Consider the following 15,663-nt stretch of genomic DNA (forward strand, 5'->3'; position numbering starts at 1 on the left):
CCAAAAACTTTCATCTACTATATAATTGTCTATGGGTCACTTCCGTCTTTCTGTGTGTCCTTCTGTCTTTCTGTCTGTCGCGGATATTCATTGGTCGCGGCCTCTGTCTGTCATAGAAATCCAAATCGCTGATTGGTCGTGGCAAAACGCCCACGACCAATCAGTGACAGGCACAGTCCGGCGGCAAAATGGCCGCTCCTTCCTCCCCGCAGTCAGTGCCCGCTCCATACTCCCCTCCAGTCAGCCCTCACACAGGGTTAATGCCAGCGTTAATGGACCGCGGTGTAAAGCACTCCATTAACGCAGCTATTGTGTGACCAACTTTTTACTATTGATGCTGCGTATGCAGCATCAATAGTAAAAATATCTAATGTTACAAACAATAAAACAAAAACCTTATTCTCACCCTCCAACGTCGCGTCCTCTCCTCGGCAGTGCAAGCGGCAGGTTCCGGGGCCAAGGATGCTATGCGAGAAGGACCTGCCATGACGTCACGGTCATGTGACCGCGACGTCATCACAGGTCCTGCGCTCATACCAACCCTGGGACCGGAAGCTGCCGCGTCCACCGCACACAAGCGCCAGGACTACACGGGGCACTCGGAAGCTGAGTATATGTTTATTTTTTATTTTAAGTATTTTTTAACCTGTTACATACATGGCTGGGCAATATACTACGTGACTGGGCAATATACTACTTGGCTGGGCAATATACTATGTGACTGGGCAATATACTACTTGGCTGGGCAATATACTACGTGACTGGGCAATATACTATGTGACTGGGCAATATACTACGTAGCTGGGCAATATACTACGTGACTGGGCAATATACTACATGGCTGGGCAATATACTACATGGCTGGGCAATATACTACATGGCTGGGCAATATACTACATGGCTGGGCAATATACTACATGGCTGGGCAATATACTACATGGCTGGGCAATATACTACGTGGCTGGGCAATATACTACGTGGCTGGGCAATATACTACGTGGCTGTGCAATATACTACGTGGCTAGACAATATACTATGTGGACATGCATATTCTAGAATACCCGATGCGTTAGAATCTGGCCACCATCTAGTTGTAAATAGTTTGGAACCCTCATGGTGCACATTGGTTCTGCCCACTTGCAGCATGGGTAGAAACATGTTTGCTTCATCTGACCAAGGACTATAACCAGATGTACTTTGATAAACTTATTTTTGCAACGTTCAAGTGTCCTAACCTCCCATAAAGGGATGCCAACGTTTAATATTGTTCTAATGTTTGTCAAATTGTCTGTATTATTTAACTGGTACTTTGTTATTCTCTTTTCCCAGACCAGGAGTACTGGATTTAATGGGGGGGAGGAGAATGTGGCACCCCGGGAGTTTGGGTACCATAGTAGCGCTGTCATGCTCACGGGGAGGATAATGCTATGTCTGGAGAAAAGTGGGATTTCCTTTGGTAGGTTTATACACAACTTCCAATTCCAGTCCAGCAGGGGGAGCTCAAAACCCTGTTTTAGAGCAGCTTCCCTCAATAAAGATCCTGGTTTGGAGGCAGAGAGAGTTCAATCTGGAGTAGGAGCCTGTGTGTGAGGACAGGCAGGAGTGGAGCACAATGGAAACTGAGAGCTCTGGGAGGCCATGAGCAGGCCTCTGAAGAGTTACAGCGCAAGAATCCGGGTAACGGGAGCCCGAGGCTTTTGTGGACTATAAAACACAGAGCAGAACCGGAGTGCATTGTTCTACAAGGACTTTGCCCATAATTACCTGTTGCCCAGCAGCACCTAGGAGCCTGGAGTGACCGAGCACAGACCCCAGTTCACACGGCCTGAGCTGCCTGCCATACAGGCACCTGTCCTAGGACAGCAGAACGATTAAACACCTTGTTGAGACAATGGCAGCAGGGACTTAGAGACACAAAGCGCAGAGTGGTAGGCTCCCACCTGACTTACCCAGGGGAACTTGCTTGTCTCTGGACTGCCCGGACTTCTCTGCCTGCCCTGTGGTCTGGTGCCCTTGACTGTGGCTGCTGAAACCAACAGTAAACAAGGTAAGGAGACTGCAATCCTGTGTCCTTGTAGTTCTCTGCACCTCACCATACCACCATGTACACACCGGGAGCCCTGGGGATATACTTCACCTGTGGGAAGGTATACCATCTAGCTGCCATAACATCACCCCAGCGGACCCCTTAAAGCAGCGTCGGTCACCCTGACCAAATACCACAGGTGGCGTCACGAACATAAACTTTATCCCTTTAAAGACCTTTCCCTTTTACATGGGCGTCCAGGGCCACGGACCGGGTCGCAGCCACCGTGACATCCCCCTGTGAACAGCAGGACCCGGTACCGAGTGACCCCTGGCCCGTGGGGCGACTCTCTGGTCTGGGCTGGTATCATCAAAGATGGACTTGTGGGACCTTTTCGGGTTGAGCATGGAGTGAAGCTCAACTCCCAGACCTACTGCCAGTTTCTGGGAGACGCAGTGGTACAGGAAGAAGTCGGTATCGTTCAAGAAAAACATGATTTTCATGCAGGACGATGCTCCATCACAGCCTCCAACTACTCCACAGCGTGGCCGGCCAGGAAAGGTCTCGAAGAAGAAAAAATAATGACATGGCCCCTTGTTCACCTGATCTGAACCCCATAGAGAACCTGTGGTCCCTCATAAAATGTGAGATCTACAGGGAGGGAAAACCGTCCACCTCTCGGAGCAGTGTCTGGAGGCTGTGGTGGCTGCTGCACCAATGTTGGTCGTAAACAGATCAAGCAACCGACAGAATCTATGGATGGAGGCTGCTGAGTGTCATCATGAAGAAAGGGGGCTACATTGTTCACTAATTTTGGGGGGTTTTGTTTTTGCAAGTCGGAAATGTTTATTTCTAAATTTTGTACAGTTATATTGAATTACCTGGTGAAAATAAGTGAGATGGGAATATATTTGGTTTTTATTAAGTTGCCTAATAATTCTGCACAGTAATAGTTACCTGCACAAACAGATATCCTCCTAAGATAGTCAAATCTAAAAAAAACCCACTCCAACTTCCAAAAATATTAAGCTTTGATATTTATGAGTCTTTTGGGTTGATTGAGAACATAGTTGTTGATCAATAATAAAAAATAATCCTCTAAAATACAACTTGCCTAATAATTCTGCACGCACTGTAATATGATGATACTTTTATTTTTAAGGGCACCTTGTCAGGATGTGCTGCTGAAGACAGAGAATGGGGAAGTCTGAAGAGATGAGTTCTGGGTGTGAAATCTCATCATGGGAACAACTCTTATCAGAGAAGATGACACCTATAAGGTACACAGATGTAAATGTTTATTTGTTACACTGCATGCATCTCATCGGTACTGTGGTTTCTGTATGGCCCGCATTCAGGTGAAGACTGGTGGTAACAACTCCCAGCATCCCCTTACGATTGTTAAGGACATGCTGGGAGTTGAAGGTTCAAGCAATAAAATTATAAAAGGGGCTGACCTGACATTACAATTGATTGCTGTACTAAGCTTGGTGCTTTATTCATGTACTGACAGTGTTTCTGGTGCTGCATTCATGTATTGACTGTGGCTCTAGAGCTGCATTCATGTACTGAAGGTGGTTCTGGTGCAGCATTCATGTACTGACAGTGTTTCTGGTGCTGCATTCATGTACTGAAGGTGGTTCTGGCACAGCATTCATGTACTGAAGGTGGTTCTGGTACAGCATTCATGTACTGAAGGTAGTTCTGGCACAGCATTCATATACTGACAGTGTTTCTGAAGCTTCAACCATGTACTGACAGTTGTTCTGACTAGAGATGGGCGGACACCTGGATGTTCGGGTCTGGTGGGTTCGTCCGAACAGTTATAAAAAGTTTGGGTACCAGAACAGTACCCGGACCCGAACCCCTACCCCATTCACTTGAATGGGGGGCCCCAACATTCACCACTTCTGATCGGCGGTGAAACCATCCCTGCCGGTCAGAGAACTGCGGTTCCCATGCTGTCAAAACACAGCGTGAGCTCTCAGCTTTGATTTGAGGTACACAGTTTTCCTCCGGTCACTGGTGTCAGCAGATGGGACTACAGCTCCCATTTGTTGTATTGTAAATAAAGACACAACAAGAATAAAGTCCTTTATTACAAATAAAACAAAGCAGACTTTTTTATTTAAAAATAACAAACACAGTTATACTCACCAAATGCCTATTCCACTGAAGCCCTCATTCTCCTGTAATAAACCGAAAATAAAAAAGCAATAATATCCCTCACCTATCCATAGCTCTGTCTCACGCCGTAATCCAAGATGCGACTGTCCAGGCTGAGAACCACTGGTGAATGAGCTTCTGCGAGTGCAGGCTCAGTGACCAGCGGTGATGTCATCGAGGTTACCTCCGGTCACTGAGGCTGCGTTCCCAGCCGGGCTGAACTGCAATGACCTCAGTGAGATCCCTGCTAGCTTTTGTCAGATGATGGGAGCAGTCGTCCCATCCGCTGACACCAGTGACCGAAGTGTTATGACCTGGTGGTCAGGACAATAATGGACATGGTGGTTAAGAGCACACGGAATGACCTGATAGTTACTGATAATAAAGGACGAGCTCTGGGACGTGGGAACTCTGCTGACCGCAATCCCTAAACCACACTAGAAATAGCCGTGGATTGCGCCTAACGCTCCCTATGCAACTCGGCACAGCCTAAGAAACTAGCTAGCCCTGAAGATAGGAAAATAAAGCCTACCTTGCCTCAGAGAAATTCCCCAAAGGAAAAGGCAGCCCCCCACATATAATGACTGTGAGTAAAGATGAAAATACAAACACAGAGATGAAATAGATTAAGCAAAGTAAGGCCCGACTTACTGAACAGACCGAGGATAGGAAAGGTTACTTTGCGGTCAGCACAAAAACCTACAAAAAGACCACGCAGAGGGCGCAAAAAGACCCTCCGCACCGACTCACGGTGCGGAGGCGCTCCCTCTGCGTCCCAGAGCTTCCAGCAAGCAAGACAACAAATTAAATAGCAAGCTGGACAGAAAAATAGCAAACCAAAGAAATACAAGCTGGAACTTAGCTTCTGATGGGAAGACAGGTCACAAGAACGATCCAGGAGTGAACTAGACCAATACTGAAACATTGACAGGTGGCGTGGAGCAAAGATCTAAGTGGAGTTAAATAGAGCAGCAGCTAACGAATTAACCTCGTCACCTGTGAAAGGAAACTCAGAAACACCCACCAGAGGAAGTCCATGGACAGAACCAGCCGAAGTACCATTCATGACCACAGGAGGGAGCCCGACAACAGAATTCACAACAGTACCCCCCCTTGAGGAGGGGTCACCGAACCCTCACCAGAGCCCCCAGGCCGACCAGGATGAGCCAAATGAAAGGCACGAACCAGATCGGCAGCATGAACATCAGAGGCAAAAACCCAGGAATTATCTTCCTGACCATAACCCTTCCACTTGACCAGGTACTGGAGTTTCCGTCTCGAAACACGAGAATCCAAAATCTTCTCCACCACATACTCCAACTCCCCCTCAACTAACACCGGGGCAGGAGGATCAACGTATGGAACCACAGGCGCCACGTATCTCCGCAATAACGACCTATGGAACACATTATGGATGGCAAAAGAAGCAGGAAGGGCCAAACGAAATGACACAGGATTGATAACCTCCGAAATCTTATACAGACCAATGAAACGAGGCTTAAACTTAGGAGAGGAAACCTTCATAGGAACATAACGAGACGACAACCAAACCAAATCCCTAACACGAAGTCGGGGACCCACACAGCGCCGGCGGTTAGCGAAACGTTGAGCCTTCTCCTGGGACAATGTCAAATTGTCCACCACATGAGTCCAAATCTGCTGCAACCTATCCACCACAGTATCTACACCAGGAAAGTCTGAAGACTCAACCTGCCCTGAAGAGAAACGAGGATGGAAACCAGAATTGCAGAAAAACGGCGAAACCAAAGTAGCCGAGCTGGCCCGATTATTAAGGGCGAACTCAGCCAACGGCAAAAAGGAGACCCAATCATCCTGATCAGCAGAAACAAAGCATCTCAGATATGTTTCCAAAGTTTGATTAGTTCGTTCGGTTTGGCCATTTGTCTGAGGATGGAAAGCCGAGGAAAAAGACAAATCAATGCCCATCCTAGCACAAAAGGAACGCCAAAACCTTGAAACAAACTGGGAACCTCTGTCAGAAACGATGTTCTCCGGGATACCATGTAAACGAACCACATGCTGGAAAAATAATGGCACCAAATCAGAGGAGGAAGGCAATTTAGGCAAGGGTGCCAAATGGACCATCTTAGAGAAGCGATCACAAACCACCCAAATGACCGACATCTTTTGAGAGACGGGGAGATCCTAAATAAAATCCATAGAAATATGCGTCCAGGGCCTCTTCGGGACCGGCAAGGGCAAAAGCAACCCACTGGCACGAGAACAGCAGGGCTTAGCCCGAGCACAAGTCCCACAGGACTGCACAAAAGAACGCACATCCCGTGACAAAGACGGCCACCAGAAGGATCTAGCCACCAAATCTCTGGTACCAAAGATTCCAGGATGCCCAGCCAACACAGAACAATGAATCTCAGAGATAACTCTACTAGTCCATCTATCAGGGACAAACAGTTTATCCGCTGGGCAACGGTCAGGTCTATCAGCCTGAAACTTCTGCAGCACCCGCCGCAAATCAGGGGAGATGGCAGACAAAATTACCCCCTCTTTGAGAATACCTGCCGGCTCAGGAACACCCGGAGAGTCAGGCACAAAACTCCTTGACAGGGCATCAGCCTTCACATTCTTAGAGCCCGGAAGGTATGAAACCACAAAATCAAAATGGGAGAAAAATAACGACCAACGAGCCTGTCTAGGATTCAACCGTTTGGCAGACTCAAGATAAGTCAAATTCTTGTGATCTGTCAAGACCACCACACGATGATTAGCTCCTTCCAGCAAATGACGCCACTCCTCGAATGCCCACTTCATGGCCAACAATTCACGATTACCAACATCATAGTTACGCTCAGCAGGCGAAAACTTTCTAGAAAAGAAGGCACATGGTTTCATCACCGAGCCATCAGAACTTCTCTGCGACAAAACAGCCCCTGCTCCAATCTCAGAAGCATCAACCTCAACCTGAAACGGGAGCGAAACATCTGGCTGGCACAACACAGGGGCAGAAGAAAAACGACGCTTCAACTCCTGAAAAGCCTCTACAGCTGCAGAAGACCAATTGACCACATCATCACCCTTCTTGGTCAAATCAGTCAACGGTTTAGCAACAGTAGAAAAATTAGCGATGAAGCGCCGATAAAAATTAGCAAAGCCCAGGAACTTTTGCAGGCTCTTCACAGATGTCGGCTGAGTCCAATCGTAAATGGCCTGGACTTTAACAGGGTCCATCTCGATAGTAGAAGGGGAAAAAATGAACCCCAAAAATGAAACCTTCTGAACTCCAAAGAGACACTTTGACCCCTTCACAAACAAGGAATTCGCACGAAGGACCTGGAACACCATTCTGACCTGCTTCACATGAGACTCCCAATCATCCAAAAAGACCAAAATATCATCCAAATACACAATCAGGAATTTATCCAGGTACTCTCGGAAGATGTCATGCATAAAGGACTGAAATACTGATGGAGCATTGGAAAGCCCGAATGGCATAACCAGGTACTCAAAATGGCCCTCGGGCGTATTAAATGCTGTTTTCCATTCATCGCCTTGTTTAATACGCACAAGATTATACGCCCCTCGAAGATCTATCTTGGTGAACCAACTAGCCCCTTTAATACGAGCAAACAAATCAGACAGCAACGGCAAAGGATACTGAAATTTGACTGTAATTTTATTAAGAAGGCGGTAATCAATACAAGGTCTCAAAGAGCCATCCTTCTTGGCCACAAAAAAGAACCCTGCTCCCAACGGTGATGACGACGGGCGAATATGACTCTTCTCCAAGGATTCCTTTATATAACTGCGCATAGCGGCGTGTTCTGGCACAGATAAATTGAACAATCGGCCCTTAGGAAACTTACTACCAGGAATCAAATTAATTGCACAATCGCAATCCCTATGAGGAGGTAGGGCACTGGCTTTGGGCTCATCAAATACATCCCGATAATCCGACAAAAACTCTGGAACTTCAGAAGGAGTGGAAGACGAAATAGACAAAAATGGAACATCACCATGTACCCCCTGGCAACCCCAGCTGGACACAGACATAGATTTCCAGTCCAATACTGGATTATGAACCTGTAGCCATGGCAACCCCAAAACGACCACATCATGCAGATTATGCAACACCAGAAAGCGGATATCCTCCTGATGTGCAGGAGCCATGCACATGGTCAATTGAGTCCAGTACTGAGGCTTATTCTTGGCCAAAGGCGTAGCATCAATTCCTCTCAATGGAATAGGATACTGCAAGGGCTCCAAGAAAAAACCACAGCGCCTAGCATACTCCAAGTCCATCAAATTCAGGGCAGCGCCTGAATCCACAAATGCCATAACAGAATAGGATGACAGAGAGCAAATCAGAGTAACGGACAAAAGAAATTTCGACTGTACCGTACCAATGGTGGCAGACCTAGCGAACCGCTTAGTGCGCTTAGGACAATCGGAGATAGCATGAGTGGAATCACCACAGTAAAAACACAGCCCATTCGGACGTCTGTGTTCTTGCCGTTCAGCTCTGGTCAAAGTCCTATCACATTGCATAGGCTCAGGCCCATGCTCAGATAGTACCGCCAAATGGTGCACAACTTTACGCTCACGCATGCGCCGATCGATCTGAATGGCCAAAGACATAGACTCATTCAGACCAGCTGGCATGGGAAACCCCACTATGACATCCTTAAGGGCTTCAGAGAGACCCTTTCTGAAAATTGCTGCCAGGGCACACTCATTCCACTGAGTAAGCACAGACCACTTTCTAAACTTCTGACAATATATCTCCGCTTCATCCTGACCCTGACACAGAGCCAGCAAGATTTTCTCTGCCTGATCCACTGAATTAGGTTTGTCATAAAGCAATCCAAGCGCCAGGAAAAACGCATCAACATCACGCAATGCCGGATCTCCTGGCGCAAGAGAAAATGCCCAGTCTTGAGGGTCCCCACGTAACAAAGAAATAATGATCTTTACTTGTTGAACAGGGTCACCACAGGAGCGGGGTTTCAAGGCAAGAAACAATTTACAATTATTTTTGAAATTCAAGAACTTAGATCTATCACCAAAAAACAAATCAGGAATAGGAATCTTAGGCTCTGGCATCGGATTCTGAACCACAAAATCTTGAATGTTTTGTATCCTTGTAGTGAGATTATCCATCCAAGAGGACAGACCTTGAATTTCCATGTTTACACCAGTGTCCTGAACCACCCAGAGGTAAAGGGGAAATTTGAGACAAAACACACTGCAAAGAAAAAAAATGGTCTCAGAACTTCTCTTATCCCTCTATTGAGATGCATTAGTACTTTGGGCCACCTGTACTGTTATGACCTGGTGGTCAGGACAATAATGGACCTGGTGGTTAAGAGCACACGGAATGACCTGATAGTTACTGATAATAAAGGACGAGCTCTGGGACGTGGGAACTCTGCTGACCGCAATCCCTAAACCACACTAGAAATAGCCGTGGATTGCGCCTAACGCTCCCTATGCAACTCGGCACAGCCTAAGAAACTAGCTAGCCCTGAAGATAGGAAAATAAAGCCTACCTTGCCTCAGAGAAATTCCCCAAAGGAAAAGGCAGCCCCCCACATATAATGACTGTGAGTAAAGATGAAAATACAAACACAGAGATTAAATAGATTAAGCAAAGTGAGGCCCGACTTACTGAACAGACCGAGGATAGGAAAGGTTACTTTGCGGTCAGCACAAAAACCTACAAAAAGACCACGCAGAGGGCGCAAAAAGACCCTACGCACCAACTCACGGTGCGGAGGCGCTCCCTCTGCATCCCAGAGCTTCCAGCAAGCAAGACAACAAATTAAATAGCAAGCTGGACAGAAAAATAGCAAACCAAAGAAATACAAGCTGGAACTTAGCTTCTGATGGGAAGACAGGTCACAAGAACGATCCAGGAGTGAACTAGACCAATACTGAAACATTGACAGGTGGCGTGGAGCAAAGATCTAAGTGGAGTTAAATAGAGCAGCAGCTAACGAATTAACCTCGTCACCTGTGAAAGGAAACTCAGAAACACCCACCAGAGGAAGTCCATGGACAGAACCAGCCGAAGTACCATTCATGACCACAGGAGGGAGCCTGACAACAGAATTCACAACACCGAAGGTAAACTTTATACCTTCAATCACAGCTGAGTAGTGATGAGTGAGTGTACTCGTTGCTTGGGTTTTCCAGAGCATGCTCGGGTGGTCTCCGAGTATTTATGACTGCTCGGAGATATAGTTTTCCTTGCCGCAGCTGGATGATTTGCAGCTACTAGACAGCCTGATTACATGTGGGGATTCCCTAGCAACCAGGCAACGCACAGATGTACTCAGGCTGGCTAGCAGCCAAAAATCATCCAGCTGCGTCAACAAAAACTAAATCTCCGAGCAGTTACAAATACTCGGAGACAACCCGAGCGTGCTCGGCAAAACCCGAGCAATGAGTATACTCGCTTATCACTACAGCTGAGTTCTCACGCTGTCCTTTGACAGCATGGGAACCGCATCTCTCTGATTGGTGGGTATAATTTCACATGCACATGGCATCGTGACAAACACCCAGTGTTCGGGCAGCCAAACCTGAACAGTAACACGGACCTCCTGATGAAGTCTGTGTTTTATGTCTGTGCCCGAACAGTAGGTGTTCGATACAGATGACAAACTTTACTGTTCGGGTTCGCCCATCTCTAGTTGTGACGCTACATTCATGTACTGATGGTGGTTTTTGGTGCTGCATTCTTGTACTAATGGTGGTTCTGGAGCTGCATTAATCTACTGAAGGTGGTTCTGGTGCTGTATTTATGTACTGACAGTGTTTCTGATGCTTCATTCATGTACTGACAGTGGTTCTACTCTATTGATGTACTCATGGTGATTCTGGTGCTGCATTCATCTACTGACCTTGGTTCTGGGGATGTATTCATGTACTGATGGTGGTCCTGGTCCTGCATTCATGTATTGATGGAGGTTGTGGAACCGCACTCATGTGTTGATGGTTATTCTGATCTTGTACACATGTATCAGGCCATGTCATGCTTCATGGCCATGTTAAAATGTAACAGTCCTCAAAAGTTACAAATTTGACATTATAAGTAGGATTTGGTGAATTTCTGCTCTGAAAACTCAGCTTAATCCTCTTCAAATACTCAAAACTTGGTTCTGGGATGTATTAATGTACTGATGGTGGTTTTGGTGATGTATTTATGTAAGTACACTTTAATTTTTTTGTTAGCCCTTGGGATAGGTTCATTATGACAAAATGGCACTGGGACCAAAAAATATTGTTCATTCACTGTACTGACAGTGAGCAAGCATCTTGCAGCAGAATTGCACTACATGATATAATAATATGATGGAACACATAATAATACATTATATAACAATGTCACTACATTTAAATAAAACCCTCAATGTTCCTGTTTTCATGGAGCTGATAATTAGCAAATCGTTAGAGATGATGAGGGTTGGAGTGGAATGAGGTGGCCGGATCAGAGCGTAATAATCCTACCATCCAAATGGTTTTCCTTTATTTGTGTATCTTTCTTGGATGTGTCGATTTGTTGAACATTTTTGGGGCATCTTGTGCCAACAGGAAGGTCACCGAAGTCAAGGCCATAAAATATTGAAAAGAAAATCAGAAGGTTTGAACGTGCGCCAGCCATTGTGCGGCTCCCCTGCCTATGACACGACGCTGGCAGCTGGACGAGCTCAGGAGGAGATGAGGGCTTGGTAATCAGCAGAACAAAGTCCTGGAATCTCAGCAGGAAATACAGAACCACGTTTCCTTTGCTGTTTGTGCTAGAAAATGTTTTTCCGCTGGCACCAAAAACCTTTAAGTAAACTGGTAGCACTTTCACTAAGGCCAGTTTCACACGTCCAGATAATTCCGGTACCGGAGAAATCGGTACCGGAGTTATCCGTGTCCGTATGCTCACGTGGCACATCAGTGTGGCACACGTGCTGCAGCCTTGTGCCGCCCATGTGCCGACTGAGGACCACACGGACCGTGCAGGAGACAGCGCTACAGTTAAGCGCTGTCCCCTGCTTTTGGTGCTGAAGTCGGCATTCATTCCTTCTCCCCAGCAGCGTTCGCTGGAGAGAAGGAATGAAAAATCAAGGTGTTTTTTTTTGTGTTAAAAATAAAGTTTGTGGTTCCCCTCCCGCCTCCCATCCCCTGTGCGCCTGCCCGCTTGCCGAGAAATACTCACCCAGCTCCTGCTATGTATGCTCTCAGCGCCGGCAGCCTGTCTTGCGTGAGCGGTCACGTGGTACCGCTCATTACAGTGATGAATATGAGCATATTCATCACTGTAATGAGCGGTACCATGTGACCGGTCACACAGGACCTGCTTCCGGCGCTGAGAACATACATCGCAGGAGCTGGGTGAGTATTTCTCGGCAAGTGGACGGGCGCACAGGGGATGGGAGCCGGAGGGGAACCACAAACTTTATTTTTAACACAAAAAAACTCTTGATTTTTCATTCCTTCTCTCCAGAGAACGCTGCTGGGGAGAAGGAATGAATGCCGGCTTCAGCACTACACGCAGGGGGGACAGCGCATACTGTAGCGCTGTCTCTCCTGCGGGCGGTATGTGCACACGGAGGAGAGTGCACACTGTTCTCCGTGTGCACGTGTGCGGGACGTATTGCGGTACGTGCTGCCGGAGAAAAGCGGACATGTCTCCGTGTTTTGCACACGGACACACGGTCTGTAAAAACACGGAGACATGTGCATAGACCCATTCATTTGAATGCAGCACCAAGTAGGACAAGAACTCAACTAGGGTGCAAGGGACACTGAGCCAATCAGGAGATGCCCATTCCCATGAACGTCCCCCCCACTTCCTCCGGTGCTCAATATGGCAGTGTTATTAGGGCATTGTGTTTTAACATTGCTGCGGTATTATGCGGTATTATGTTATTGGGGTCATTATTTCAGCTCTCGACGAGATTATTTGATTTCTGTACGACGTAATTATTCAGACTTTGTAAGGAAATATTTGGGCTTTGTGAGATGTTATCACCGGGGTTCTCTGTGCGGTGCTATTACTTATGCTGGGTTTGGTGGCATTACTTGGTATGGGCATGGTGGGTGTATTTGGACTCGGTGTGGTGCTTGTTATTTTTGCACTGGTGGTCCCATTACTTTGGCTGTTTATGGAACTATTTACACTTTGTATTGTGGTGGTATATAGGCTCGTATTAATGGCATTGTATGGGGGTATTATTTGTAATCTTCATGCTCGTATTATTCTGGCAGTATATGATGGTACTGTAGACTTTATGCTAGAACTTTAGCACTGTATGGTGGTATTTGTTGGTTTTACGCAGGTATTATCTTAGCAGTGTATTTTAGTGTTTTGTCACTGTATGGTGGTATTATTGGAAGCCTTCATGCTTGTATTATTTTGGACCTTGTATGGTGGCATTATCTTCAGCTTGTATGATATTATTATTTTTGCGCAGCATAGCTCTTATATTTGTAGCCTTTATGCTTCCAATGTATTTAGCTTTGCTTCTTTTCCTTTATGCTTCTTTATGTATTATTCTGGCATTGTATGATGGTATTATTGGAAGCCTTCATGCTTGTATTATTTTGCCACTGCGTGGTGTTATATGGACCTTGTATGACCTCATTATCTTCAGACTGTGCTATGATGATTTTTTAGCATCATAGTTGTTATATTTGTAGCCTTTATGCTTCTAATGTATTTAGTTTTGCTCTTTTCCTTTATGCTTGTTTATGTATTATTTGGGCACTGTATGGCGGTATTTGGACCTTGTATGGCAGTGTTATCTTCAGCCTGTATGCTATAATACATTTTGCGCTATGTGGTTGTTATATTTGCAGCCTTTCTGCTAGTACTACCTGGGCACTGTGGTGGGGTATTATTTGGGCTGTGCGTGGCGGTATTATTTCCCTTCTCTATGGCAGCATTATTTCTATTTGTCTTGTGAGCTTAATTCGCCATCTTCATTACCTGATCCCTTTCTCCCTTTTCCTCGGCTGCTGTTATGTGGCTCTGATATCTGTATTTTCTCCTTTCTTACGGTGGCTCCAACTTCATTTCATAGAAATAAACCTGTGTCTGTGAGTTTCTGTAAAATCCACTTTCCGGTACAATGTGACGGCTGATATTAATGCCCTTGTACTTATGATTGGCGAAAACAAGAAGAGAATGTTCAGCTTCACTGAATCCGTAAAAAAGAGTTTTCTTTATTCACAAACTTTAAGCATAGAGGATACAGACTTCAGCACGAACCATATGGGTAAGAATCTCACCGCGTTTCTGGAGACTAAGCTCCCTTAATCATGACATGACTTAATTCACTGACAACAAGCACAGGTCTCGAAGACGGTGAAATCTGAAACATGAATTCTATGACGAAGTTTCAAAAACAAAATACTTTTAAGAAAATAAAAATGTCCTTTATAATTTTGTGTTTCTCTGTATTTCCGGAGCGGAGCCTTCGCTTCTCTGCGACCTTTCTGTCCGCCGCTCCGCACGTTTCCCGCACACACAGATGGCCGCCTTATTGCAGCAGGGCCAGAGATGCTGCGTTAATGTTTGGGGGGATCAGAGCCCCCCGGCAGCGGCCGCCGCATATGTTACCAGTTAATTGTGGAAGTGGAAGCTTCCCTGCTGATTTACAACATGGAGCCGATCACGTGCGCTGGATGGAAACGTCGCAATTCTCAGTATAAAACTAAAATTATAAACAAATTGTCCTGTAAAAAAAAAAGTTGCATTATCCTGAGAAGACGGCGGAGGGGCAGAGAGGATGGAGGGCGAAAGACGGGGCGACAGGGGGCTCAGAGCACAGGTTAATGAGGGAAAAACAGAAGATGTTTATAAGAAGAAAAGTATCAAATCCAAATCCAGAAGTAACAATGTACGAGAAGCCGCGATGTAGCAGAGCGGAACGTGTTATTAGTGTCACTGTACGAACAAAAGCCTATAGTGTTACATAGGACTGCAGGTGACATCATCTGTATTCAGAGAATTATCACTGTGTTATCTCTGCTGTTACATAGGACTGCAGGTGACATCTACTACATTATCTGTACTCAGAGTTATCACTGTGTTATCTGTCGCGTTACATTGGACTGCAGGTGACATCTACTCCATCATCTGTACTCAGAGTTATCACTGTTACTTGTTGTGCATGTAAAGCTCAGTTCAGGTGACATCTTCCTATCTGCCATCAGCCTAAAAGGATTAGTAATGAGACTTAGTAGTGCACAGAATATAAAATGTTTTGGTTTCTCTCCAGCCGAGGTCAGACATTTGTGGAAAGTGCAGACTGACAGTGAGGAAGCCGCTGTGTAGCCCAGTACAGAGGTTCTGCATCACGGCTAGCTATTAGTGGGGGTGAGTAGCATTCACTTTATTTTGCTGCATGTCTTTTAGTCTTTCCCAGATGGAGAAGAGCAATCCATGAGAATACCACCATTATAGAGAGGACGAGGATATCCACCAAAAAGGTGTG

At 46.0% G+C, this 15,663-nt stretch overlaps 1 long non-coding RNA gene across 2 annotated transcripts in view; it reads left to right on the forward strand.

Moving 5' to 3' along the window:
* LOC138661428 (uncharacterized) overlaps positions 1–15,663 on the forward strand; it is a 239,302-nt gene that overhangs the window by 9,053 nt on the left and 214,586 nt on the right. For both annotated transcript variants that reach the window (XR_011317930.1, XR_011317929.1), the window contains exon 2: positions 3,189–3,306. This is a non-coding gene — a long non-coding RNA (uncharacterized lncRNA). The remainder of the gene's footprint in view (positions 1–3,188; positions 3,307–15,663) is intronic.

The sequence above is a fragment of the Ranitomeya imitator genome, chromosome 2, assembly GCF_032444005.1.
Source record: "Ranitomeya imitator isolate aRanImi1 chromosome 2, aRanImi1.pri, whole genome shotgun sequence".
Classification (NCBI taxonomy): Eukaryota; Metazoa; Chordata; class Amphibia; order Anura; family Dendrobatidae; genus Ranitomeya; species Ranitomeya imitator.